The following is a 27,559-nucleotide window of genomic DNA, read 5'->3' as shown; positions in this document are numbered from 1 at the left end:
GATACTATCCATATAAAGAAGCTAGCAAATCCAAGAATGATCTTTATTGTTTTCTTGCAAATAAGCCGTATTGGCTTATTTGCAAAAAAAACCAATAAAGATAATTCTTGGATGCGCTAGCTTCTTTAAATGCGTATGTTCAGCAAGGGGCCTTATCCCCTTTCTGCAGCTTCAGCACTCCCTGTATGAACTGAAGAGGAATCCATTAGTGTGTGCGAGGAAAAAAAACTTTGTATATTGAAGATTCTGTGCAGATACTGCCTTGGCTGGGATTCAAACCTGCAAAGGAAGAGTAATATCCACTATGCCGCCGTGCTGTTTGCTTATATATATTTTTTTTAAATATATTATTTGATGTTTTATTTCAATGAAAGGTTACATTTCACTCCATCTTAGAAATAGGTGTGTGTGTGTATATGAGTGGGGGAGAGTTGGTGATGGTTAAAATGTTTTGTAAAGCGCTGCAGAATATGTTGGTGCTATATATGGTAAATAAAATAATAATAATAATAATAATGTAGACATCTGAGGTTCCTTTATCTTTAAAGTGGACCCCAGATTCCACCCCAGCCTTCCCCAAGGCCTACCCTTACCTCCCCTAGCATGAGGTGCGGTTGAGCCCATTTTCCATAAAGGTGCACAAGGGACATTTGCAGAGATTGCACCTCGTCCACCCTTCCCATGTTATAGATCATGTGTGTTTGCATTGCTCAGGGGATGAACCCCCCTATTATTAGGCTTGAGCAATCCCTTGGTAAGACTTGTCTGTATTAGACAAGGATTAATGGGATGTGGGGAGGGTAGGATACTGTTGCTGGAAACATGGTGTTTTGATTTTACATATTTAATAAAAATAATTTGAAACAAAAGTTCCCACTTTTTACGTACTGCTCATGCCCTTAGGTAGGTATTTGTATCGAGTTACCAAAAGTGGCATCAGTGGGAATCACGCTGCACACTGCAACATCAAATAAAGCTGCGGGCTGCCACTGTAATGGTCGATAATGAAAAATATGAAATTGCAAAGAAAAATATGCACTTAAAGAGGAATGCCAGTGAAAATAATGTAATAAAAAAAGTGCTTCATTTTTACAATAATTATGTATAAATGATTTAGTCAGTGTTTGCCCATTGTAAAATCTTTTAAATCCCTGGTTTACATTCTGACATTTATTACATGGTGACATTTTTACTGTTGGCAGGTGATGTAGCTGCTGCATGCTTTTTTGGCAGTTGGAAACGGCTGTAAACAGCTATTTCCCACAGTGGAACAAGGTTCACAGACAGGAAACTGCCAGAAGCACCTCAGTACTCAGAGCTTCTTGTGGGAGGGGTTTCACCACAATATCAGTCATACAGCGCCCCCTGATGGTCTGTTTGTGAAAAGGAATAGATTTATCATGTAAAAGGGGGTATCCGCTACAGATTGGGATGAAGTTAAATTCTTGGTCAGAGTTTCTCTTTAAGTGCAGTGTTTCCCTATTCAGTACAACAGAGCCATGAACAACTGCAGTAGCAGTTGGCCATGGCATCAAAAGTGCAATAGTTGACACTTTTGGCTGTCCACTGCTGGGAGCCTTGTACTAGATGATCGCAGCAGCATTTTGGCACCATAGCAAATTAGGGTAACTGTATACAGTAGAACCTTGTTTTAGCAACATTTGAGGGCCTGATTCATGTAACTGTGGTAATATTGCCATGCACAGACAGCGCATGGCAATATTACCCTTACTTCTGCCAGCAGTACCGCGAGTTACACTATTAGCACAAACCGCAGTACTCAAGAAGTGCGACTGTTGCTGCGGTAATGGGTGTTTCTAACAGTAATGCTTGTTACCTTAGCAACGGTTGAGGTACTCGAGCACCGTGAGTCACGCTAATAGGGTAATGCACGGTACTGCTGGTGGAAGTAAGGGTAATATTTTTGTGTACTGTCTGTGCAGGGCAATATAACTGTGATTTTGTGCATCTACACATGATATAGTAAAACTCTGGCTACAGTAATCTTAGCCCCTAGGTCCGAATCAAGCACCTGTAGGAATATACAATGCGTGATGAATCCTGATACAGTAAACTACTTGGATAGGACCCCTTTACTAGAAAGGGATTTTGCTGTAGTTAAGAAATAGAACAGGATCTCTAACCCTAAGCTAGGTGCATTTCCACAAATACTATATAAAGCTCTTCAAAAACTCCAGAGATTTAATCAAATAGCAGGCACAGCTATGTTATCCATACATATACCCGGTAACGATCAGATTCACTAAAAATATTCACGCAGTATATACTGTATACATACAGTAAAAGTCTTATGGCTTAAGAGCGGATAGTCAGGTGCAGGCACATCATTTTTCTAGATAAGCATCTACTATTTCTGCCAAATGAGGCAGCAGCACTAAGAACGTGTGTTGGTTTTACCTCTGTCTTATGCGTATAAATCTGTCTCACATTCAACCTTTAAATGTTGTAGAGAGCTATTAGCTGGGAACATGGTTGTACCTACTTATGATATAACTAGCAACTGTCTAAAATGAGCCAGAACAAACTCAGTGAAAAAGCCAGTCCATCAGTAGAACTGCTAGTACCAAGCCTTTAGAAGATAGAATCATTCATTACTCAGTGTTCAGTGTAAGTATCCTGTGTGTAGTCCTTTATCTACTCCAAAACTGCACTTCAGGGGGGGGGGGGGGACACATACCAAAGACACTTTAAAGTATATATTTTCTTGAGGGAAATACAATTAAAAATTAGTGTTGTCAATTTAATATATTATATACAGTGGGATGCAAAAGTCTGGGCAACCTTGTTAATTGGTATAATTTTCCTGTATAAATCTTTGGTTGTTACAATAAAAAATGTCAGTTAAATATATCATATAGGAGACACACACAGTGATATTTGTGAAGTGAAATGAAATTTATTGGATTTACAGAAAGTGTGCAATAATTGTTTAAACAAAATTAGGTAGGTGCATACATTTACAGCCTCTAAACGCTTACTGTAGGTTCCGATGAGAGTCTGGATTCTGGTTGAAGGTATTTTGGACCATTCCTCTTTACAAAACATCTCTAGCTCATTCAGGTTTGATGGCTTCCAAGCATGGACAGCTCTCTTTAACTCACACCACAGATATTCAATTATATTCAGGTCTGGGGACTGATATGGCCATTCCAGAACGTTGTACTTGTTCCTCTGCATGAATGCCTTAGTGGATTTTAAGCAGTATTTAGGGTCGTTGTCTTGTTGAAAGATCCAGCTCCGGTGCAGCTTCAGCTTTGTCACTGATTCCTGGGCATTGGTCTCCAGAATCTGCTGATACTGAGTGGAATCCATGCTTCCCTCAACTCTGACAAGATTCCCAGTCCCTGCACTGGCCACACATCCCCACAGCATGATGGAACCACCATATTTTACTGTAGGTAGAAGGTGTTTTTGTTGGAATGCTGTGTTCTTTTTCCTCCATGCATAACACCCCTTGCTGTGCCCAAATAACTCGATTTTAGTTTCATCAGTCCACAGCACCTTATTACAAAATGAAGCTGGCTTGACCAAATGTGCTTTAGCATACCTTAAGCGGCTCTGTTTGTGCTGTGGCCAGAGAAAAGGCTTCCTCTGCATCACTCTCGCATACAGCATCTCCTTGTGTAAAGGGGGGGTGGGGGCCCGGCCTCTGGCCCCTCATCCTCCTCTCATTCGGGGTTGGATTTTTTGGTCAATGTCCAGTCGGGGAAGTAGTTGAGGCAGGCCCTTCCCCGGGACAATCTGTGATCAATGGTGACCTACGGGTCATCAATTTAACGGGTGAAACCATTCCTCAACCCTATCTTAAACTATTATCCAGGGGCTTGGGTTTTTGTCCCATGCATAATGCAGATATTTTTGAAACCGTAGTAGATCTGCACCTTTTTGGTCGCAGGGTTCTGCTACAGTCGTTTTATGATAACTCTCAGAAACGGTTAATGTTGACGCGGGATGATAAGCCCTGGTCGGAGGAGGACTTGTCAGCCCTGCAGGATTTGCAGGAGCTGGAGTCAGAAAGTTCGGTTCACCCTGATGACACAGAATTGGTCCCTTTTGGGTGGGGCCCTCGCTTCTACCTTCCCCGGCTGGAAGATATCGGTCTAAGAAATAGATCACGTAAATTTTCCCCCGTTTAGTTTAAGTCCGAATCTTAAAACATTCATTGATGTGGTAGAAAAAGATCTGATGAAATTGAAGGGCGACAGGTCGTCCGTGGACAACTTGGAAAGGGAGGAACGTGAGATACTCAATGAATTAATGAAAAATAAGAGATGGATTGTTAAGCCGTCAGATAAGGGGGGCAACGTCGTCATTATGTCTGTAGATTTATACAGAAATATGTGTTTGGATATTCTCAGCAAACGCGAGTGTTATGCGAGGGTCTCGGCGTCCAGGGTCGCCATATGCCAGCGCAAGTTGTTTTCAATCATTGATGAGGCAGTTATCAGGAATATAATAGATGAGAATACAGCGCAATTTTTGAAGGTTGTGAGTCCTATATGCCCCACCTTTTATGCGCTACCAAAGGTGCATAAAAGGTTGGATAAACCTCCAGGCCGTCCAATTGTTTCGGGACGGGGTTCACTGACCGAGAAAATTAGTGTTTATATTGATCGCTTTCTGCAGCCGCACGTGCAGGCGCTGCCTTCATACATTCGGGATACATCCCATCTTTTGCGCGTTTTAGACGGATTGCAGCTGCCTACGGGGACGCTATTGGTGGCCTTGGACGTCGAGGCCCTCTATTCAAGTATTCCGCATGAACTTGGAGTACGGGCAGTGGGTATATTTTTGAGCGAGCTGGGTATACAGTGTACTGCGCACAGCGAGTTCCTATTGACTTTGCTGGAGTTTTTGTTGACCAATAATATCTTTATTTTTGAGGGCTCACACTACCTCCAGGTACAGGGGGCAGCGATGGGGACGACGTGCGCCCCGTCGTATGCAAACCTGTACCTGGGGGAGTGGGAGCGTCAGCTTTTTGCGAATGATGGCCTCTCGATGTACCTGTGCCACATTTTGGCGTGGCACAGGTACATCGATGACATCATCATGTTTTGGACGGGAGGTGGTCCCCTATTGGAGAAGTTTGTAAAGACGCTGAATGAAAATTCCAGCAATCTGAGATTTACCATGGAGTTCAGCCCCTCGGAGGTCCCCTTTCTTGATATCTCCATCCGAATAGATGGGGATGGCCAATTGGCGACACGCCTATATAGGAAGGATACCGCAACCAATTCACTCCTTAGAGCGGATAGCTTTCACCCCTCGCATACTGTGAGGGGCATTCCCACTGGCCAATATTTACGGATAAGACGCAATTGTTCTGAAGATGCGGCCTTCAGGGAAGAGGCTGATATCTTGAGGAGGAGATTCAGAGAGACTGGATACCCGGAGGGCACTCTCAAAAAAGCCTTCAGAAGAGCGGATGCCAGTGCACGAGCCTCTTTGCTCACTACTGGCTCCCGGTCGAAGGATGATGCTGGACAAACTGTGCGCTTTTGCACTAGATATTCGGCTCAACACTCCAGGATTGCCCACATTATCGAGAAACACTGGCACATTTTGGCCAATGATTCTAGATTGAACAAAATTATTCCCACCAAACCACTATTTTCTTTTAGACGGGCTCCTTCACTAAGAGATAGGGTGGTTGATAGCCACTTTTTGGATCCTTCCAGTGGAACCAAACATTGTAAAGTGACGGGTACCTATACCTGTGGTGGCTGCACTGTATGCAGATACATACAGGTGGGGAAGAGTGTCAGGCTACCGGACGGTAGAGACTGGGAATTGGCACACTATGTTAATTGTAATACCACTTTAGTGGTGTACCTTCTTCTGTGCCCTTGCGGCGCATTTTATATAAGTAAGACTAAACGTGAGCTACGCTCACGGATCTCTGATCATGTAACTAATATTAAAAGTAAGAGCCTGTCCAGTCTCACCCCCGTGGCCAGACACTTTAAAACCATGCATGCAGGCAGCCCCACCGCAATGCGATTTGTGGGCTTAGATCGGATCCATGTCTCTATCAGAGGTGGGGACATGGATCGTTTATTATTACAAAAGGAGTCGCGCTGGATTTTCGATTTGGAGGCTACTAAGCCTCCTGGGCTTAATGAGCATACTAGTTATGCTCCATTTTTACCACTGTGATGGGCATATGGGATCCTTAGCTTTTCTGGAAACTTGTGGAATGCCCTGTGGACCCCGTGGATGGGGGGGCTTTCCGCTATGCATCGCTAGACGCCTATTAGAGTTACTGTGGCATTGGCATTGCCATTTTATGGGTTGATCTATATCCTCTCACCAGGATAGTTTGGATACGCGGCATGTATTGATACACGACGCGATCTATGTTTAGCCCCTGGGTGTTTAAATAAATAAAGTTTGGATTCTTCTATCGCCACTAATAGAATAAGGATCTATTTGAGAGTTAAAATTTAAAGTTTAATATTTATATGTTGTATTGAGGATTGATTTGTGGTTTGTTTACCTGGTTGCCCCGGTTCTGTTCCACTTCCTGGTCTGGCGTGGGCTGGTGTTGTGCTTGTCCTCGCCCGCCCCCCCGGCAGCGTGTTGGGCGGGGGGGGGCGGGGCTTGGCTGACGCGCCGTGTTGGTTGCTTAGCGGCTTCACGTGGTGTCTGCCTGCCCCGCCCCGCCGCCCGGCGGGTGTCCGGGCGGGTGGGCGGTGCCGTGCTGATGCTTCGGGCAGGTGTTGTTTGCGCCTGCCCGTGGTGTCGGCTGGCTCCGCCCTCCCGCCCGGCATTGGCCGCCGGGGGGGGCGGGCGTGGCTTCTCTGCTCATGTCAGGCCTCGGGGGGGAATAAATAGGAGGCAACACAGGATGTGTTATACCTCCAGAGGAAGCCGGAAGTCCGGCGAAAACCGGTCGAGGACGCATGTGCTGCGTCTCGGCCTCCCCGCATCACTCACCTGTGACTTGCCTGGCCATTTGGCTGTACATCTTGGCACCAAACCCACCCGGCGGCTTTGCCCAGCATCCAGCCCATCAGCTCAAGTCGGAGACCAGCTTGCAGGGACTACTCAGCCACAGGAAATGTAAGCTGCCCAGCAGACAACCACTGGTTGATCCCAGAGAGGAATTGCAGTACATGTAAGAACTGTTTATGCTGCTAAAGGCTTGCTTGCTACACTGCTTATGCTGGTATTCACTCAATCGAACTGTGCTGAGGCTACGTGTTATGCATATATCACCCTATGTGGGGATTATGAATGTGTGGATGCCTTTGTTGCTGGGAAAATTAGAAGTGCATGACGCTGTGGTCTGCTACTCCTGCTGGATCTTTCTGCCTAAATGCCTGCAGAGACTATTGGTTGATCCCAGAGAGGAATTGCAGTACATGCAAGAACTATCTATGCTGCTAAAGGCTTGTTTGCTACACTGCTTATGAGGTCACTAACTCAATCGAACTGTGCTGAGGTTGCATGTTATGCATACATCACCCTATGAGGGGAATATGAATGTGCGGATGCTTTGTTGCTGGGCAAATTAGAAGTGCATGATGCTGCTGCATGACGCTGTGGTATGTCATTCCTGCTGGATATCTCTGCCTCAACGCCTTCAGAGACCACTATGGTCCTGGTTTACACACCTGTTACCTGCCTGCTCCTACTTGTAAAGCAGATATTATGAACACATGAATAGCTTTTCATTACTGCTGGAAGATATGGCATCATCATTGGACTGATCGTCTGTCCAAGAATTGGAGCCTCGGTCTCAATTGGGATGATTTGGTCCCCTATCTGGTTCATGATTTAATACTAATGGGTGGATCAGAGTCAACCACTCACTGATTGGACATTAAGAGTCTGAGCTCAGATAGAGTTCTTGCAGTGGGGCAGGTGCACATGCTTCACTGCTATTTGTTTACAGGGTAATCAGGGGCTTGATCTTGGGTAAGGGTGATTGGGGGCGGCAAGGGTGGGGCTTATCAGGTAGGGTTGATGCTGGTTTGGGGGGGTCCGGGGGGCTCACATTTTTAATGATCATGTTTTGATATAATGATGAATTAAGTTTTTTGTAGATATTCTCTTAATAGAGTTTAGTGGTTTTTGTTCGGTTGGACCATACCTGCCTATATATATCTCACAGTGTTTTGATTTCCTTGTGTAAAGTGCGCCAAATGGTTGAATGATGCACAGTGACTCCATCTGCAGCAAGATGATGTTGTAGATCTTTGGTGCTGGTCTGTAGGTTGACTGACTGTTCTCTGGTGTGGTGTGAGCTGAGAGACACGACACTGCAAGCCATGTTTGAAACTGCAGAGAATTTTATTATATGCGCATTATGCTACGTGAATTTGTGAGTGCACTGATGTGTTTTAAAGTTTTTAAATAAATACAGTATTACGCTATGCAGTATTTGTTTTAAGTTGAAGGATCCTTATATGCAAGCTGAGCTTGGAGGATATGATCAGATAAGCGATGTTTGCTGGTCTTCATATGCGATCAGCGTTCCCATCTGGTGAGTGTACAATAGTACCACTGGTTTGCTGGTGACGGGCTACTGAGTTCAGACACTTATGCGTGTGTGGGGCTGAGTGACTGTGTTATTTTCTGAAGTCGGATTACGCTATGTTTGCCCGTTTTCTCTGAGTTTTAGATACAAGCAGACACAGATGACGGCGAGATGCCACTGATATGCCATTTATGCTGATCTGTAATTTAATCAGCCACCTAATCCGGTGAGAGTACCCAGTGTGGACATTACTCTGGATGTGGGATGTTTTTTCTGCACGCATTTATAAATTGGAACTGTTGATGTGAATTTCAATATTTTATGTTGAGCGTCTAAACAGCCTTTTTTCTGACTTCGGTTGGGTGTCTACCCCCCATATATGCTTTAAAGCTGACTCTATAATCATATCCTATTAACCTGGCATCACAGTGAGATTTAGTAACCCTTGATTATTTGGTGATAGCAAATAGAGGAGCGCTCATCGCCACAGTGATAACACACACACACAAACACACACCCCATATTTCCATTGAATCACAACACTGGGTCTCGTTAACATGGATACTAGGTGTAAACATTAAGCCCACACTATCAGTACAGGAGAAAAATATGTCTAAAAGCTGGCCACTTGTACAATAAAATCCAGGTTTTTTTGTTTAGCCATGCTCCCTTTCTGAAAACTGCCATGGCACTTTTCTGACTTTGCTAAGACTGCTAAGAGATTGTGGCATATGTGGGAGCCTCATAGTGTGGCCTGAGGAGTACTCTGCTTTACCTGTACCAGCCTATCTCAGAGAGGAGAGGTAAAGTGCAGTGCCAGAAACATGTTGCATTCCAAAGCTGCCAAAATGCTTTCCTGCAGTTTAATGAAGCAGTCAGTCGCTCGTAGCTGCATTGAATAACAAACTTTGGAATTTAGTGGCGAGGTCCAGTTTAACGAAGGACAAAAATATATGAATTTAAATAGTAATACTTGAGTACAGGGCCGGTTCTAGACTTTTTGCTGCCTGAGGCAAGTTTGTGAGAATGTGCCCTCCGCCCCAATTTGGAATGATTGCACAGCACTCGACAATTTACTATGCGTCATTTAAATATTATTATTTATTGTATTTATAAAGCGCCAACATATTACGCAGCGCTGCACAATAGATAAATGGGATAACATACAAGGTAGAACATACGGAAACTCACAACAAAACAAGATCATGCAAATGATTTGATAACAATACAGTGTCATAGGTCAAAATAGAGACTGTTCTAGTCCACAAGAGGGGTGATTGTCAGTAAGATTTCATAATCAAGCTGGAAACACTAGGGAGGAGGGCCCTGCCAGAGGCTTACAATCTAAAGGGTGGGGGGGGGGGGGGGGGGAAAGACAATATGTGCATCTTTTGAGAGGGTGTCTAACAGAACATACTATGGTGCTGGTGTAGGTGGGTATGCGATCATGAAGAGGTGAGTCTTGAGAGCTTGTTTGAAGGTATTAAAGGTGGGGGCGAGTCTGACAGCTGGTGGGAGCGAGTTCCAGAGAGTAGGGGCAGCCCTGGTGAAGTCCTGCAATCGTGCATGTGACTGAGTTATGCGTGGTGCGACTAGGCGCAGGTCATTGGAGGATCGGAGGGGGCGGGCTGGTATGTGCCTATGGGCCTGATCAGAGATGTAGGTTGGGCAGGTCTTGTGCACTGATTTGTAGGCCAAGCACAGGATTGAAATTGATCCTAAAGCTGATGGGGAGCCAGTGTAAAGGTGCGTACACACATGCGACTATAGTCGTTTGTAACGATCGTTCCCCGATCTTTACCAACGACGATCGTTACAAAAAACGAACCACCGACTATTAAGGCAAACGACGAACGAGCCAAATCGCTACAAAAGAAAGTTCTGTCTTGGCGGATTTTAACCAACGACGATCGTTTGCAAAAGTAGTACATCGTTGGAAACGATCGTTCGTACTAGGCTTGACATGCGCATTTCACTATTTCTCCATGGAACTTCTCATTTTTATGCGCAGGCGCAATAGTTGCTTTCTGTGATGTAACGTTCGTTCTAACGATCAGATCGTTACACACATTTTAAAACTACCTTTACTTAGGTCGTTCTTTCATCAATTAAAAGTTCGTTCGTCGTTCTTAACGAACGATCGTTGTCGCATGTGTGTACGTAGCATAGGGCTTTACAGAGCGGAGTTGTAGAGGCGCTGCGGTGAGAAGAATGTATCAGTCTGGCATGTGAGAATTTAATGTTCTCACATGACATGCTGCAGCTCAACACAATCACACAGGCTGGCTGTGAGTCTGTGACAAGAACACTGCTCACCCTAGGCCACTCCATTCCTCTTCAGTAAGGAACACACAGTACAAAAATGCTGCCCCTGAAATCTTTGCGCCTGATGCAAATGTTTCACCTTGCTTCATGAGAGAACCGGTCATGCTTGGGTAATAGTAAAAAATGCAGTTACACAAAATTATAAACAGGTCGCACATTACAAAAATATTTGGTAACCATTTATATTTTAATTTATTACGGAATTTATGCACTGTGTGTCTCTGTATACCAAGATACCATTCACAAGAATAGTTTCCTCCTCCGTGCACTGCTAGGCTTTTTGAAGGTGAAGGGGGGTATTCATGACGTGTGGTAGTAAAGCACTAGACTGATGCATGTACTGTATATCCTAGTGGGTGCAGACCAACAGCCAGAATAGTGAAATAGGGGAGCTATTTTTTAGGAGGCTTTCAGTTTTATTATTCTCTGTTTCAGTTTTATCACCTCTACTGTTAGATACACTTATGTGTTGATTTACAAAAGTAACAGAAATAGTGATTAGGGAAGAGGCCCTAATTGTGGCATTAAATAAAAATTAAAAAATATAAACCAAGGCTGAGCAGGTGCACCTGCTACATTACATCATGGAGTGATTACCGAATTAGCCGGACATCATTATGGGGTTTTATGTCATAGGCTAACTGCAGTGATTGCCAAAAAAATAGCAATACATAGATCAGTAACTAAATATTTTAAATAATTGTACAACTGCATAGTTCTCACTTCTCTAAGTAGTTATTAACCCCTTACAGTGAACACCAGTCGAGAGGAAGAGGTCAGTCAATGTATGGGCCAAGATGGAGGAACGGTCATGCAGTGTACAAAAGGGGACTGAAGTGAGTGGAAAAAGTTGAGGATATAAGGTATATTTGTTTGTCTACACCAGCGCTGTCCAATTGGCGGCCCTCATCCGGCCCGCCAGGCCTCCTGCTGCGGCCCGCTCTTCTCTCTGAGGTGCAGGCATGGCTTGCGCTATGGGCGCCATGCCTGCTCCCTCCTATAGTGGCCTTGTCCCCGCTGCCTGTGTCCCCGCTGCTTTACAGCTCAGACCTCACAGATCGCGGCGACTGAAGCAAGGAGAGTACGCATGGTACCCGCATACACACGGAGTACATCATTAGTCACTTCCGCATGTAAGGTTCAGCCGTGCGGGTGCCATGCGCACTCTCCTTGCTTCAGTCGCCACAATCTGTGAGGTCTGAGCTGTAAAGCAGCGGGGACACAGAAGAAGGCATTGGCGGGCAGCACACGGCAGAGGTAACGGCAGGGTAGGAGGCGCTGGACACCTCTCGCTATCTATCTTAGGGGGGGGGGGGGGCACCTGTCACTATCTAACTAGGGGGGCACCTGTCACTATCTAACTAGGGGGGAACCTGTCACTATCTAACTACGGGGGCACCTGTCACTATCTAACTAGGGGGCACCTGTCACTATCTAACTGGGGGGGCACCTGTCACTATCTAACTGGGGGGGCACCTGTCACTATCTAACTGGGGGGGCACCTGTCACTATCTAACTGGGGGGGGCACCTGTCACTATCTAACTGGGGGGGGGGCACCTGTCACTAACTGGGGGGGGGGCGCCTGTCACTATCTAACTAGGGGGGCACCTGTCACTAACTAGGGGGGCACCTGTCACTAACTCGGGGGGCACATGTCACTATCTAACTGGGGGGGCACCTGTCACTATCTAACTGGGGGGGGGGGCACCTGTCACTAACTGGGGGGGGGGGCGCCTGTCACTATCTAACTAGGGGGGCACCTGTCACTAACTAGGGGGGCACCTGTCACTAACTAGGGGGGCACCTGTCACTAACTCGGGGGGCACATGTCACTATCTAACTGGGGGGGCACCTGTCACTATCTAACTGGGGGGGCACCTGTCACTATCTAACTAGGGGGGCACCTGTCACTAACTGGGGGGGCACCTGTCACTATCTAACTAGGGGCGCACCTATCACTAACTAGGGGGGCACCTGCCACTATCTAACGGGGGGCACCTGTCACTATCTCATCTGGCCACACCACAGCATCACCGCCAGCCCGGCCACAGCATCACCGCAAGGCCTTTCAGCCCACACATCATCCCCAATCCGGCCAAAAACACTATTGCCAGGTGCAGGAGCCCGTAGAAGAGAATTTAGAATCCAGGTTAAAGGTGTCTACCATATTAAAGGGGCATTCTGCCTATTTATGTGAAATGCTGTCTATTTATGTGCCTCATGACTTCTGAATTTGTCGTGTTGGGGGCCTCATAATTGCTGAATTTGTCTTGTTGGGGGGCCTCATGATTTGTTGGGGGCATCATGATTGCTGAATTTGTCTTGTTTGAGCCTCATGATTTGTTGGGGGCCTCAGGATTGCTAAATTTGTCTTGTTGAGGGCTTCATGATTGCTAATTGTGTCTTGTTGGGGGCATCATGATTGCTAAATGTGTCTTGTTGGGTATCCTCATGATTTGTTGGGGGCCTCATGAGTGCTGAATTTGTCTTTTAGGGGTTCACATGATTGCTAACTGCGAGACTATGGGAAAAGCTGAATCATCATCATATGAGACAATAGCTTTAAACCTACTTTTTAAAACGGAAAATAAAACTGGGAGGTTCTAAAAAAAAAAATACATTTTTCAGGAGTAGGATGGATGAAATTGTTTATCTTCACAGTTTATTTTCAACTTGGATTTTCCATAATGTTCATGTATGAGTTAAAACATTTGTATGTAGTTTAAATTGCTGTTGCTACTTTGCGATAGAATCTATCGGATAGATAAAGTGACTTTTGGGTTGCAGTTTGGGCACTCGGCCTCCAAAAGGTTCGCCACCACTGTCCTAATCTAATGTCCCACATTGCTAAGTTCATGTAAATTTGTCTCCACGCGTGGCCACACCCAAATTCTGGTCCATGGCCACACCCATTTTTCGGTGCGGCGCTGTACGCACCACTGTACGCACAACGGAACCCTCATGTTTTTCGGCGCACTGTGCGCGCCACACAACTTCACTGAAATCTTGAATTGCATTTTGTGGAAAGTGCTCCCAATCTAATTGTCCTTTAATTGCATTTTTCTCCGGGGGGGGGGGGGGGGGGGGAAGGGGTCTGCAGCTCTAGCAAGAACCTTCGCCCCTCCACCGGCCATGGGGTCTGAAAAAAAAATGGCCCTCCATGCCCGTGAAGTTGGACAGCACTGGTCTACACTAACAGACCCAAAGGAGAGGAGGGAGGCGTTATAGATGAATGGGGTGGATGGTGTGAGGTGAGGCAGTTAATTGGGGCATCACATTTTGGAATTGCTGTAGAGCTAATGTCTGTTAGCAGCTAAGCGTTGCCAGGTGTATGGTTTGGGTACCAGATTTGCTTATTACTTAACCAACCACCAGATATCAGATATGGTATATAAAGTGGATGGTAACATGCAGCTAATACATTTTTGAGTTTATAACTGTAACTGATAGCCAGTATTCAGTTATAATACGGCCAAGTTCTAAGTCCAAAACCTACATCTAAAGCTGATAATCAGTGTTCAGTTATAGATCAGTGCTGTTATTCTTCTGTGCAGGTATTATAGTCACTAACCAAAACAGTGATCAAATAGACATATTCAATAAAACAAAAATGCAGCACTTTTCAAAACCAACCCATCCTTTATGTTACAAAGTTATACCATGGTCCTTGAACTTTGTATCAAATAGGCTTAAAATACCACCTGTGCATCCATAAGAGTAAATTCTGTGGAAGAGAGTCTGGACTGCAGATACTTGATTGGAAATTAAAGAATCCCTTCATCAGAGACCTTAAAGGGGCCTTACAACTTTAACTCTGAAAACAAAGAACATCAATTTTTTTTTTAATGTTTGCTTTTTTGATGCCAGCCCCCAGTAATGCCATAACATGTACCGTACTTGTAGAATTGCAAATCTCCAGACATAAGGATATAGGCATCATGTTTAGAAGGAGCATGCCACAATTCAACATTCATGTAACAAATGCATTTAAAAAGTCAATGGCTTATAAAAAATATATGTAAAATACATTGTGCATACTCTGTATTGCAATAGCAAAAATAATGCCCAAGACAATTTCCTGCACAGACCACATCCAAACACCTGCTGTCTTTTCTTGCTTACAGCCAAATATGGGTATTTGCTACCAAAACATAAATATGACTGTTACTGAACACTATAACAATTATGCATAAATCCTGAACATATTTTGATAAGAGGGTAATGGAGTGGGATACAAATGATGGAAATGTAAACTAGCAGGGGTGAGAACTGAATGCAAGCTAAATCTGTAATAAAAAATGCTTTGTTGTGGGGTTTCTATTTTTCCTGTTGCCATGGACATTTAAACCAAAGAGTGTGGGAGAAAACTGCATGAAGTAGCTTTTAATTCACTATGCATGCTTTATATTTGGGCAATCAGAAATGGTACTTTTTTGTTAGTAAAGTCATTGTGCCTGATGCACATTTCAAGCAGCCAAATCAGAACTCAAGCACGAGCTGCTCCACAACAGGACAGGAGGAGAATCTTGAAAACACAGAGCACGGGCACTCCGGGGATTCACAGAGCATGCATGAATGCACTGGGATGGTCTCCGCACACGCAAGGAATGTACAGGGCTAGCTCAGGACATGCATGAGCTCACCGACCTAGTCAAACATACAGGCACAAGGAAGGGTAAGAATAACAAATGCCGTTTCTAGGTTAAATTCAGCACTGTAAATCAACAGTTATGAAACAAGCATTTTATAAGGTAAAAGCAATGTTAATTATGCTAAACTGCAGAAACCTCATTCATCTATGAATGTAGATAATATCTCCCCCAAATCTCACCTAGTCATTACCTATTGAAAGGGTTATGCAGAGTACCTAGCCTAAGCAGCTCGGGGTTACCCAAAACCACTAGGACAGTATAGTGGGCTAAAAGACTGAAAAGTCCTCCTACTAAAAGCAATGCTTAGGCTCCCTGTACACTGTAAATCAGTTTTACGATTCCGATTTGCAATTCCGATTTTCCCTGAATGCAATCAACAGAAAAACGGAGGAAAAAATGCAGCATGCAGTAACGATTAAAAATCGGAATCAGATATAAAAAACGATTAAAAATCGGAATCACATGCAGTATGCAGGGAGCCTTATTTGCCTTCTTAACCACTTGAAGACCATAGGCTTAAACCCCCTAGTGACCAGGCTATTTTTTTCAATTTAGTGCTCTGCAGCTTTTAGAGCTCACTGCAGAGCACTACAACTTAGCACACAAATGACACCCCCCTCTTTTCTGCCCACCAACAGAGCTTTCTGTTTGTGGGCTCTGATCGCTGCTGCAGGCTGGTTTTGGCTTTGTTTTTGGTTTTTTTATAGAATGTTTTTTTATAAGATCAACTATTTTATATTTATTTTTATTTCTCCCCTCCCCACGGCAACCAATCCCAGCGATCAGCTCTCATAGGCATTAGCCTATGAGAGCTGATCGCTCTGTGAGTCTCCCCAGGGGACAGCCGACTGACACGACTGTCCCCAGTACAGCGCTGCCGTGGATTGCAGTGCTGTACAATGTAAATAGATGGTGGTTTCGCCGTCTAATAGTCTGCTAGCGGCGATTGCCGCGGGTAGACTGATGACGGAGCAGAGCTCCATCATTCAAGCGGGGATGCGCACACATCAGTGTACGCGATCCCCTGCAAACCACGCCCCTAAGACTTAACTCCAATTGGCGTTACGCGTTCCTGGGGGAGCTGCCACGTTCACGCCTATCGGTGTGACACGGTCTTTAGGTGGTTAAAGGGAAGGTCCGAGCTAAAAAAAACAAAACAAAAAAACTGATCTACTTACCTGGTGCTTCCTCCAGCCCCTGGCAGCCGGTATGTACCTCATCACAGCTCTGCTCCCAGCCAGTGGCCAGGGGTTCCTTGCATTGCAGATGCTGAACTCGCCAGGTCGGCATCTTCTGTACCTGCGCCGCTCGTGATCGCGTTCACGTGGTCTGAAGCATTCTGCGCAGGTACAGAAGTACTGGCCAACTGGAACTCATCGCAACTGAGGGAACCCTGAGCTACTGGCTAGGAGCGAAGCTGTAGGGAGGGACAGACATGTTGCCAGTGGCTGGAGGGAGACCCAGGTAAGTAGATTTGTTTTTTTTTCCCAGCTCGAAAGTTTCCTTTAAAAACAGAAGGTATTTGCAATAATACAGCTTTAAGTGAATATCTGTGATTACCCTCCACAGCAGGACTCAGGGATCATGGTGCCGACAAAGACAAGGTCTTAGTAAAGTGCACACATAGGAACCTTGTGATGAATTTTACATATATTTTTTTTTAATAATAATTTGTCTTTGTTAGCAGATACAAAAATTTGAACAATCCCTTCTGAAAACAGCCTCAGATGACATCAAGAATTCTATAAATCACAAAAATAACATTACCGGGATAAGTCAAGACTGGACAAGTCTCCCATAGTATGACATATAACAGCAACTGTATAAAAAAACAACAGGGAGATCATGCAATTCTTAAGGCCACTTTCAGATAATCAGAAAAGGGAGACAATACAACACGATCTGCACTTTTAAAGTTCCCACGTTTGCTCCCAGCGCAGTCAGAAACAAAGAAAGTGTGTAAAAATAGAGAAAAGAAAAAGAGAAAGATAAGCCTCCCTAGGAGTATGTCCCACTTCATGAATATGGGTAAAAATACGATTTCCACAGCCTATGGAACTACCAATAACCAGAAGGAGCATGCCAATGTTGTCTAAACTGTGGCACTAGGTCATAACCCGCTTAGGCCCGGTTCACATTAGCGTTCGCTGTCCGGATTTTCCGGATCTGATCCGGAACGCATACTGTACAAATGGAACGTACGTTCCGCATAGCAATGTAAAGTCTATGCGGACGTTCACACGTGTCCGTTCCGTACAGTACGGAGCTGGATCGGATCCGGACTCTTTTCCAACATGCGCTATTTTTTGGGTCCGGATCTCCGGCCCACGCACCCGGACCGGAGCCGGAGCTGAGCCTGACAGCACCATCAGGAACACAGAAACCAATGGGGAACGGAAGGCACAGAACACACTGCCTACAAAAACCTGACGTTCTACCCCACTTCCTATGCGTATGCAAGCGGCCATTTCGGATGGGGACACATGGGCCAAGCATGTCTGGAGTGGAGCAGCAGTGACAGACGTGCTGGAGCTGTTTGGCAGAATGTCGGAGGTGGAGGTGAGGCCTACAGCGGAGGAACCTGATTCTACACGTACATTTTTTTTTTAAATTTCGCTATTTTTTGCCCACGGATCCGGATGGCAGCCTGATGCATGCCTGATACAAACGGACCGGATCGGAACCGTACGGTTCTGATCAGGATCAGGTCAGGATCCAATCAGGATCCGATCAGGATCCGGTCCGTTTATTTGCCAAAACGCAAGTGTGAACGGGGCCTTATATGCATCCCCATCTTTAAGTAGCACCCACATTTCCCAGGTAATAATAACTGTATCAATTAAATTATTCGCAATAAATTCCTCAATGCAATTTATCCTTGTAAACCACCAGCTAATGGAGAGGGAAGGGGAGGGGAGTGAATTTTCCATGGAACAGTAATAAACGCTTTGGCAGATTTAAGTAATGAACATTTTAATACCTCAGACTTTTTTCTTCTTTACTTTTTTGGGGGATCTTAAAACACTGAGAACAACAGAGGTAAATCTATTTGTGAATTACATAACATTGCATGTAGTTAGTTGTGTGCAAAGTATATTAGGAGGGCTGCATTCAGGGGCATAGCAATAGCTATAGCAACCATAGCAGCTACTATGGGGCCCTGGAGCAGGGGGGCCCCAGGTGGTACTTCATGCATTCACCATTAACTTTGCTAGGTATCTCCACCCTCTGACTTTGTCTCGATGCCCATGAACTATGTGCAGTGTTGATTGCATCGGTATGTACATTCCCCAATTAAATCTTATCTATAGGGTAAGGGCAGGTGGCATTGTTTAAAGGAATCATCAGGCAAAAAAAAAAAAATGAGTTTCACTTACCTGGGGCTTCTACCAGCCCAATGCAGCCATCCTGTGCCCTTGTAGTCACTCACTGCTGCTCCAGTCTCCCTATGCCAGCTAGTTTTGTTTTTGCTGACCTCGGGGTCGGCGGGCCGCGTTGCATACATTTTTACGCATTCCCGCTGGTGCAGGAACATTAACGCATACATTTTTATGCGTTAGTGATGCAACACATAAAAATTTACGTATTACACCACTAACGCATAAAAATGTATGCGTTAATGTTCCTGCACTAGCGGGAATGTGCCAAACTGTACGCAATTCGGCCCGCCGAACCAGAGGTCGGCAAAAACAAAACTAGCTGGCATAGGGAGACTGGAGCAGTAGTGAGTGACTACGAGGGCACAGGATGGCTGCATTGGGCTGGTAGAAGCCCCAGGTAAGTGAAACTCATTTTTTTGTTTTGCCTGATGATTCCTTTAAGAGTGCCTACATTTGAGGACTCCATGAAAGTTTTGCTATGGGGCCCCATGATCTCTAGCTACCCCACTGGCTGCATTAGGACCCTTACATACAGGAGGGTGAAGGCGGTGAATTCCCCTCCTGTCAGCTGCTCCCAAATGCCGGTATTGGAGAGCCATCTATGTAGTCACATCTAAATGCAGCCATGCTGAGATGTGACAGGTCGCATTTTTTTGCTGCCGGAAAATACCATTGCGTGTCAAATGATGATATGTGTAGTGTTACAAATGCTACCATTCAGTTGCATGGAATCGTAACCAAAATTTGCTTGGTAGCCGGCAGGCAGGAGGCCAGCAGTTCAGCCTTTCTTGTGGAAGAGGCATTATTGTTCCAGACTATGGATAGATGCTATGGTGTCATTTAGTTTTTCCCTTTTCCTCCACAGCCCACTCCCACCCGCTTGTGCATGCATATCTCAGAAGTGCTGCTCACACTAGGTGTGAATTTTGGTCTAGAATCCTTTTCCTTTTATTCAGTTAGTGTTTTGAATATTGGATGCAATTTTGGGAAAATTGAAAATACATGCTCTACCTATGCAAAATTTTGCTCATTTGAAGATATAGTGTTTTGTTAATTAAATGGACCCCATAATGTCAGTAAGGTAATAAAAGTAATGAGTGTCCTACAAGTGGCTATGTTTACAGTCAGTGCTGTCTGTTTCCCAATGTGTGTTAATATAGTACAGTATGCTTCATAGTCCAGCCTCATTGAGATTCCATTATCAACAAGATCACTGGAGCATTTTCTAGGTGCAGTGACCACCTCTAGCCACATTGTGTCATCATTCCTCACTCACTTTACTGGTCCTAATGCCAGGGAAGCAATACCCATTACTCTCATTAGCACCACACTCATTACCATGGTAATGTGCGCGTTGCTGTGGTAACGCTTGGCATAATATGTTACCGCAGTAATGCATGTGCCGCTAACAGAGTAACAGACGGTGAGCCCATGGTAATAAGACCAGTAAAATTACTGTGTACTGCCTGCGTAAAGCAAAATGACAAGCCTTAGGCCTCTTGCACACTACATGCGATTCCGATTTTATATACAATCCAATTTTTGATTCTGATGATTTAAAAAACTACTGCATGCTGCTGTTTTTTAATCAAAATCAAAAATCGGATCGTATAAAAAAAAATTGGAATCGCATGTAGTGTGCAAAAGGCCTTAAGTGCATTGGGCCCAATGTATGTGTTGTTGAGTTAACTATTTACATGCATGATGCAAATTCTTTTCAATTTCAGCTAAATCGGGCCTTTCTTGCACAATTTCATAACCCTGTAATTAGGTGTGTCTTTTGAAATTTTGGGGAAGTTTTAAATCAGGATGATACCATTTATTGTCTAACTTAAAGGTAAATAAAAAGTAAGCTTTAGGCTAATATGCCTACTTCGGACTTTCATCAATATGCTTGGAGGTAATTGTTGCAGTAAAAATACACCCTCAACTCCAAGCTGATTATTATTTATGCCATCCTACGTTTAGAAGGTAGTGTAGATCTCATGATGTGTAGCGTTTCCCAGTCACCATGGTCTCTTAGGCTAATTTCACACCAGGACGTTGCGTTAGAGGGGGCGTTAAGGTCGCATAACGTCCCCCTAACTCAACGCCTGGTGGTGCTGGATCTGGACGTCAGAGTGAGCCGCGTTGTGCAGCTCACTCTGGCGTCCGTGATGCGCACTCTTGTGCGCATGCGGCATCACGTGGTCCCACCGGCCAATCGCCGCACAGAGCGGCTGCTACAGGAAGTAAACACTGCACGTCATAACGTGCAGTGCATATTAATTAGCCATGTGCCTGGCCGCTCTCCGCTCCTCCCCAACATTACTGAGCATGTGCAAGAAGTCTAACGCGGCTCAGCCGCGTCCAAAGTACTGCATGCAGTACGTTGCCTTGTGACGCAGCGTTACAATGTAACGCAACGTCCGCACTGTGAACAACCCCATTGATTTTTCATTACTGTGCGGTGGGCTGCGTTACAGGCTGCTCTAACGTGCGCCTGTAACGTCCCACTGTGAAACCAGCCTTAAGCCTGAAAATAAAGGGATGTTCTCATTCCCTTCATAGGTTTGTTTGTGTTCCCAAGAGATTACCGTATGTTCTTACCTTGGGAAGTGCTGTTTTGTTTTGGTTATTGAATTATATATGTTTCAGCAATTTCCATGTGCTCACACATCACTAAATAGAACAGGTCTTACCTGCCTCAGTTAAAACTACTTAAGTGCATAATGTCTATTAAAATAATTCATAATGTTCACATTTTTAATTCACCTGTAAGAAGAAGGAAGGCATTTTGCATGTAAAAAAACAAATGTCAGTATTATGCTTTTACAGGACATGTTTTATCCCCAAACAATAGCAAATACTTTGACAGATATTTTTCTACAAACTGTTTTCGTGTTTTTTTAAAAAAAACAGAGTTAAAGGGGCAGGCGTATTTCTTAGGCATTGTCCTCCGTTTGTGATTCATTCTGTATATGGTGTAAGGATTCTGAAGATCAATTGAATTCTGAGGCTAGATTCACAGTGGGACGTTGCGTTTTGATGCAACATTAAAGTCGCACCGCAAACTTACAACGCAACGCGCCAGAAAGGTCGCAACGCAGCGTTACCGTCGCATACAGCAGATACAGTAAAAAATACACGCAATGAAAAGTATGCTTCCAAGTCATTACTGAGCATGTGCAAACAGTCCAACGCAGCTAATAACGTGTATAACGCACAGCATGCACCACTTTTACTTAACGTGCAGCGTTACACACCAAAGTTAGTCTGCACTGTGAACGGGGTATTGATTTTTCATTGCAGTGAGTTATTCTGCGTTAAATGCTGTTTTAACGTGCGACTTTAACGTCCCACTGTTAACTAAGCCTGAAGGGTTTATTATTCTAAATGTCCCTCCCGCCTACCACTCCAGGAATGCTTACTTTCATGGATGCTGCTGCTTTTGGATAAGCTGAAAAATTATAGTTTACAACATTTGCTAGTGTGTGTGTCTGTGTATATGCCTGTGTGTAGTTGCATCTCCCTTATGGAATAAGAGCAGTTTTTTTTGTCATTGTCCCATAGCATTTTCAAGCACCCTTAAAGGGGCACTACTGTTAAAATAGTAAAAAATATTAAAAGAAACACATTTGTTATGTAATAAAAGCCAGAAAACATGTAAATGTTGTATTAAACTGTAAATGTCTGTCTGTCTCTATCTATCTATCTATATATCTATCTATATATATATATATATATATTTGATTCTGTCACCTGCACAGATTCCAATGGAGCAGCTCACTCACTGGCAGGGAAAACAAAATGCTGCCGATGAGAACAACCTCCCTGCGAGGCTGTAGTAGGAAACCTTATACAGAACTTTATTGTGCCACTAAGGACCTGGACAGTTTTATTTGGTTAGATTAGAACCTCCTAGTCATATTTCTGTTATTTCAACCTGTACACTCATACACACATCATTAAACCTAAGATTGAAGGTCCTAACCAATTTTCAGTGCTTTATTAAAAAGGAATATTTACCTCTTTCATCTTACAAAACTTAAAGAGACACTGAAGCGAGACTAAATCTCGCTTCAGCTCTCATATATAGCAGGGGCATGTGTGCCCCTGCTAAAACGCCGCTATCCCGCGGCTGAACGAGGGTCCCTGACCCCCCAACCCACCCCCCGCAAACCTTGGTCGCAGACTTGGTCGCTGATTTTGCTTCCTGGAGGCAAGGGCTAACGGCTGCAGCCCTGCCTCCCAGCGCGTCTATTAGACGCGCATTGCCGCCACTCCCCCACCCCTCTCAGTGAAGGAAGACAGAGGGGCGGGGGAGAGGCGGAGATACGCGCTGACAGACGCGCGTGGGGCAGGGCTGCGGCTAAAACCGACACATTTTATTTGCCAAGTTGTCCCGATTATTAAACTGTTTACATTATGTTCCTATCACAATGTATGGCAACAATATATTATTTGGAAATATAGGTGTTATTTTTCTGTTTTGTTTTTTTTTTGTCCGGTCCATAATTACAAGCCCCTATGTAGTAAAATAAAATGCAATTTTCCCTCATAAAATATAGATTAGAAAAGCTGAGTCCCTGAGGCAACTATTTATGGTTTTTTTTCAAACTTGAATTTTACTTTTTGGCCACAAGATGGCGGTAGTGAACACTTTTCCAGTTTATAGGGAGTGTTCACGTTTTTTTTTTTTTTTTACATTTATCTAGCTGTGACTGTTTCCTGTTCGCGGTCACAGCCATTCATTACAGGCATTGCGATTGGGTAGAGGACCGCTTGGTCCTCTTCCCCAATCATGGAACACGAAGTCCCGATGGAAACGACGGCGGGAGCGGCACGCACACGTGCAGAGCAGCGGCGGGAACGAGCAACTTATTTACACGTCCGGTTGCCGTTAATAGGCTCAAACAGGGCGTTTTAATAAGTTAGGTTGACATTAACTGGTTAAAATCATCCAGTCATAGCACCACCACAGCACATCAGCACACCAGCTGGCCAGCACTCACACCATTTTGCTGTCCCCGGCATTGAAAGGGGTTGCCGCCCCTTTAAACAGGACGCCACCTGAGCCCTTTTCAACTGCTTCCCATGGAATCCACTCCCTAGTCTGTCAAAATGCAGGGCAGTGCAGTGGACTTAACTTTAACCAAGACTTCATAAACATATATGAGTGCATAAACTTTAAAGCCAACTGAAATACCGTAATACTTGTATTCATGGTGCCAAATAGCTAAATCTACATCCCTCTTTGCTTTTATCTGAAAGCATAAGCAGTACTGGCTCAAATACTATTATTTCTGTTTTTACAACACAAATGAATACATGTATTCTGTATGTTAGATTACATTGAAAAAAAAATAGGGAGTAGCTTTTGGTACTGTAGATGTAAATAATGTATTTGAGTGCAAGAATTTTGATGAAAGTGATGTGTGCCTGAAATGTGTACACTAAGGGCCCTTTTACACTTAATCAGTTGCTCTCAGTTAAAATGGAAAGAAAACTGATTTTCAAAGTAATGCCCATGTTTTTCTATGGCACCTTTCACACTTAACGCATTTTAACTGAAATCTTTGTCACAATGCACTGCTATGGAAAAAACGCGTACTAACGCGTACCAACTGATTAAGTGTAAAAGGGGCCTTACAGTATTGAAATGGATGAAAATGAATTTACAGTACCTATACATCTGTTGAATCCATCATCTATAACCCAGCTTTTGAATGAGAACTGCTAGTTATACATACAGAAGGAGAGTAGGCAGCGCTGTGATGTTTACCCTGAGAATACAGACGTTTCCATGACAATACTTTGGTGATTAAAATAAACAATAGCGCTAGTCTTTAAACGGTTAATGATGTTGTAATTTACAGTAAAGCGGTTATCAAGATAACTCACTTCTTTGGATGCAACGTTTCAGTCTATATAGCCACACCAAAAGAACAGTAAAATTATAGGAGTTCAAAGAGGAAGCAGCAAAATGGAAGCTGACATGGTCAAGTAACCGTATAATGTACTTCACTGTAAATTAGCTGACAGCACAACTCCTGGCAAATATGAAAGGCACAATTTAGGGAAGGTGTATATTTATGAATTAAGCATTTTTTGAATTTTCATAGTACAAGTACCTGAATTTCTCTTCTGTAATTCTCTGTTTAGCAGTTCTTACTGTAAACACTCATCTGAATGCTGTTCTGCGCAGGCCATTCAACATGTTCTGACACAAATGTGTTTACTGAAGAGTCCAGGATGCTACTTGCTAAACATTCATCACATCTTCTTTGCAGCTCTCGAATCCTGGGTTTTAACCACAAAGGACACCATCTGCATGAAGTCTGCATGTTCTCTCTCTGCTTTGAGTGGGCTTCCTCCTGGTGCTCTGGTTTCCGCCTACAGCCAAAAAAACTACTAATATGTCTATTGACCTCTTCCAAAATAAAGTATTCAAGTGTACAGTACTGTGTGCCATATAAAGGACAGTGACAGATAGAAATGGTTCCGTGCACTCTGCAAAATACTGCATGACGTCTGTGCTATGCAAATACCATTCATAAGCGCACAAATGTCATGTTGCAGGATGTAGTCATTTTTGGTCTGTCTAGGGACATCTGAACCATGAAACTGGCTGGACAGAATTACAACCTCTTTGGCATACAAGGTGTGAATTCATGACCTTGCCTCTGTAAAGCAAAAATGTTTCACATATGTACCGTATATACTCGCATATAAGCCGACCCGCATATAAGCCGACCCCCCAACTTTTCCCTGAAAAAACAGGGAAAAATGATTGACCCCCATATAAGCCGGGGGTAGGAAATGCTGGATTGGTGCAGCCCCCCAGTGTGTCCCAGTATAGCTAGTATAGTGCCCAGTATAGGTAGGTAGTGTCCAGTATAGCTAGTAAAGTGCCCAGTATTGCCAGTATAGTGCCCAGTATAGCCAGTATAGCGCCCAGTATGGGTAGGTAGTGCCTCAGTTTAGCTAGTATAGTGCCCAGTTTAGCTAGTATAGTGCCCCAGTATGGCTAGTAAAGTGCCCAGTTTAGTTAGTATAGTGCCAAGTTTAGCCAGTATAGTGCCCAGTTTAGTTAGTATAGTGCCAAGTTTAGCCAGTATAGTGCCCAGTTTAGCTAGTATAGTGCCCAGTTTAGCCAGTATAGTGCCCAGTTTAGCCAGTATAGTGCCCAGTTTAGCTAGTATAGTGCCCAGTTTAGCTAGTATAGTGCCCAGTTTAGCTAGTAAAGTGCCCAGTTTAGCCAGTATAGTGCCCAGTTTAGCTAGTAAAGTGCCCAGTTTAGCCAGTATAGTGCCCAGTTTAGCTAGTATAGTGCCCAGTTTAGCCAGTATAGTGCCCAGTTTAGCCAGTATAGTGCCCAGTTTAGCCAGTATAGTGCCCAGTTTAGTGCCCAGCATAGGTAGGTAGTGCTCCGCCCCCCCGCCCCCCGCCCCCCGCTGCTGCTATTACCTGTTTAGGAAGCGGCCGCTTCCTAATCCGCGTTCCTCTTCTTAAGTTTCTTCTCAGAGTATCACAGCAGCGCGCCCGGCGCTGCTGCTGTGACGATGTAGAGTGCAGGAAAGAGCGCGGCTCCCTATAGCGGCGATCTGTATCGCCGTTGCCAAGGGAACCGCTCTTTCCTGCCCCCTGCATCGTCACAGCAGCAGCGCCGGGCGCGCTGCTGTGATACTCTGAGAAGACACTTAAGAAGAGGAACGCGGATTAGGAAGCGGCCGCTGCCTAAACAGGTATTAGCAGCGGCGGCCGGGGGGGAGCGGGGAGGGGGGCGCGGACCACCCACCACCCACCACTAGACCACCAGGGAAGACTCGCATACAAGCCGACCCCCCAACTTTTGACCCCCATTTTGGGGGTCAAAAATTCGGCTTGTATGCGAGTATATACGGTATGTGTTTTGTTATTCAGCTTACATATAATGCATAAACCAATAGGCTCCCCAGTACCAGCAGCACTCATGTAGCCCCAAACCACCAACTTCCACCACCATGCTTGACTGTAGGCAAGACATACTAGTCTTTCTGCTCCCTGCCGCCACATATGCTTCACACCATCTGAACCAAATAAGTTAATCTTGGTCTCATACTCAATTTTGTGAGAAACTGTACACACTGTATATGTCACTTGAAAGTATAAAAAAAATGAGTTCCCTTTTAAAATTAGCAAATAAATCTACTGATACTCTGCCTTGGAAGATCTTATTTGCACCTTGCAGTGAACCTAAAGGGATTTTTTGAATATTTATAAGGAATGGTTGGCAGGGATCCCACATACAGCAAAATCCCTGGTATCCGGCACCGGTAGGGATCACCTGGTATCCGGCACCGGCAGAGATAGCACTAACCTCCCCCCTGAAATACTTACCAAGGATCCAGTCATGTCTGGCAGTCTCATGAACCTCCTTGTGGGCTCTAATCGGCTTCCCCAATGCACAGAAGCTGAAGTGTCAGCTGATCCGCATTTGGTCATGTGACACGCCAGTTTCCATACACAGATGCCGGTAGCCACTAGGAGCCTGCAAGAAGGTACAGGGAGACTGCCAGCCATCGCTGGAGCCTACCAGAACTCACAGAAAGCCCCCCAAAAGATGTCCCCGTTATCCCTCAGCCATGCGGGTTAGTTGAGACTTTCAGATGCCTGAATTACAGATAACGGTGACTCTGCTATACTAGGCAGCTTTCAAAACTTCCAGTGAAGT

The 27,559-nt window shown here is 44.5% G+C and overlaps 1 protein-coding gene and 1 long non-coding RNA gene across 2 annotated transcripts in view; both read right to left on the bottom strand.

Moving 5' to 3' along the window:
* Positions 1 to 27,559, bottom strand: part of PPM1E (protein phosphatase, Mg2+/Mn2+ dependent 1E) — a 388,390-nt gene that overhangs the window by 325,396 nt on the left and 35,435 nt on the right. The window lies entirely within an intron of this gene.
* On the bottom strand, positions 14,502 to 27,285 carry LOC137546329 (uncharacterized). The gene is made up of 3 exons (XR_011026241.1): positions 27,226 to 27,285; positions 24,978 to 25,239; positions 14,502 to 14,646 (listed from the first exon to the last, which is right to left on the bottom strand). It is a non-coding gene; the product is annotated as an uncharacterized lncRNA (long non-coding RNA).

Source organism: Hyperolius riggenbachi, chromosome 2, assembly GCF_040937935.1.
Source record: "Hyperolius riggenbachi isolate aHypRig1 chromosome 2, aHypRig1.pri, whole genome shotgun sequence".
Lineage (NCBI taxonomy): Eukaryota > Metazoa > Chordata > Amphibia > Anura > Hyperoliidae > Hyperolius > Hyperolius riggenbachi.
Note: the sequence above shows the minus strand (reverse complement) of the source record. Positions and strands in the feature narration are given on the sequence as shown.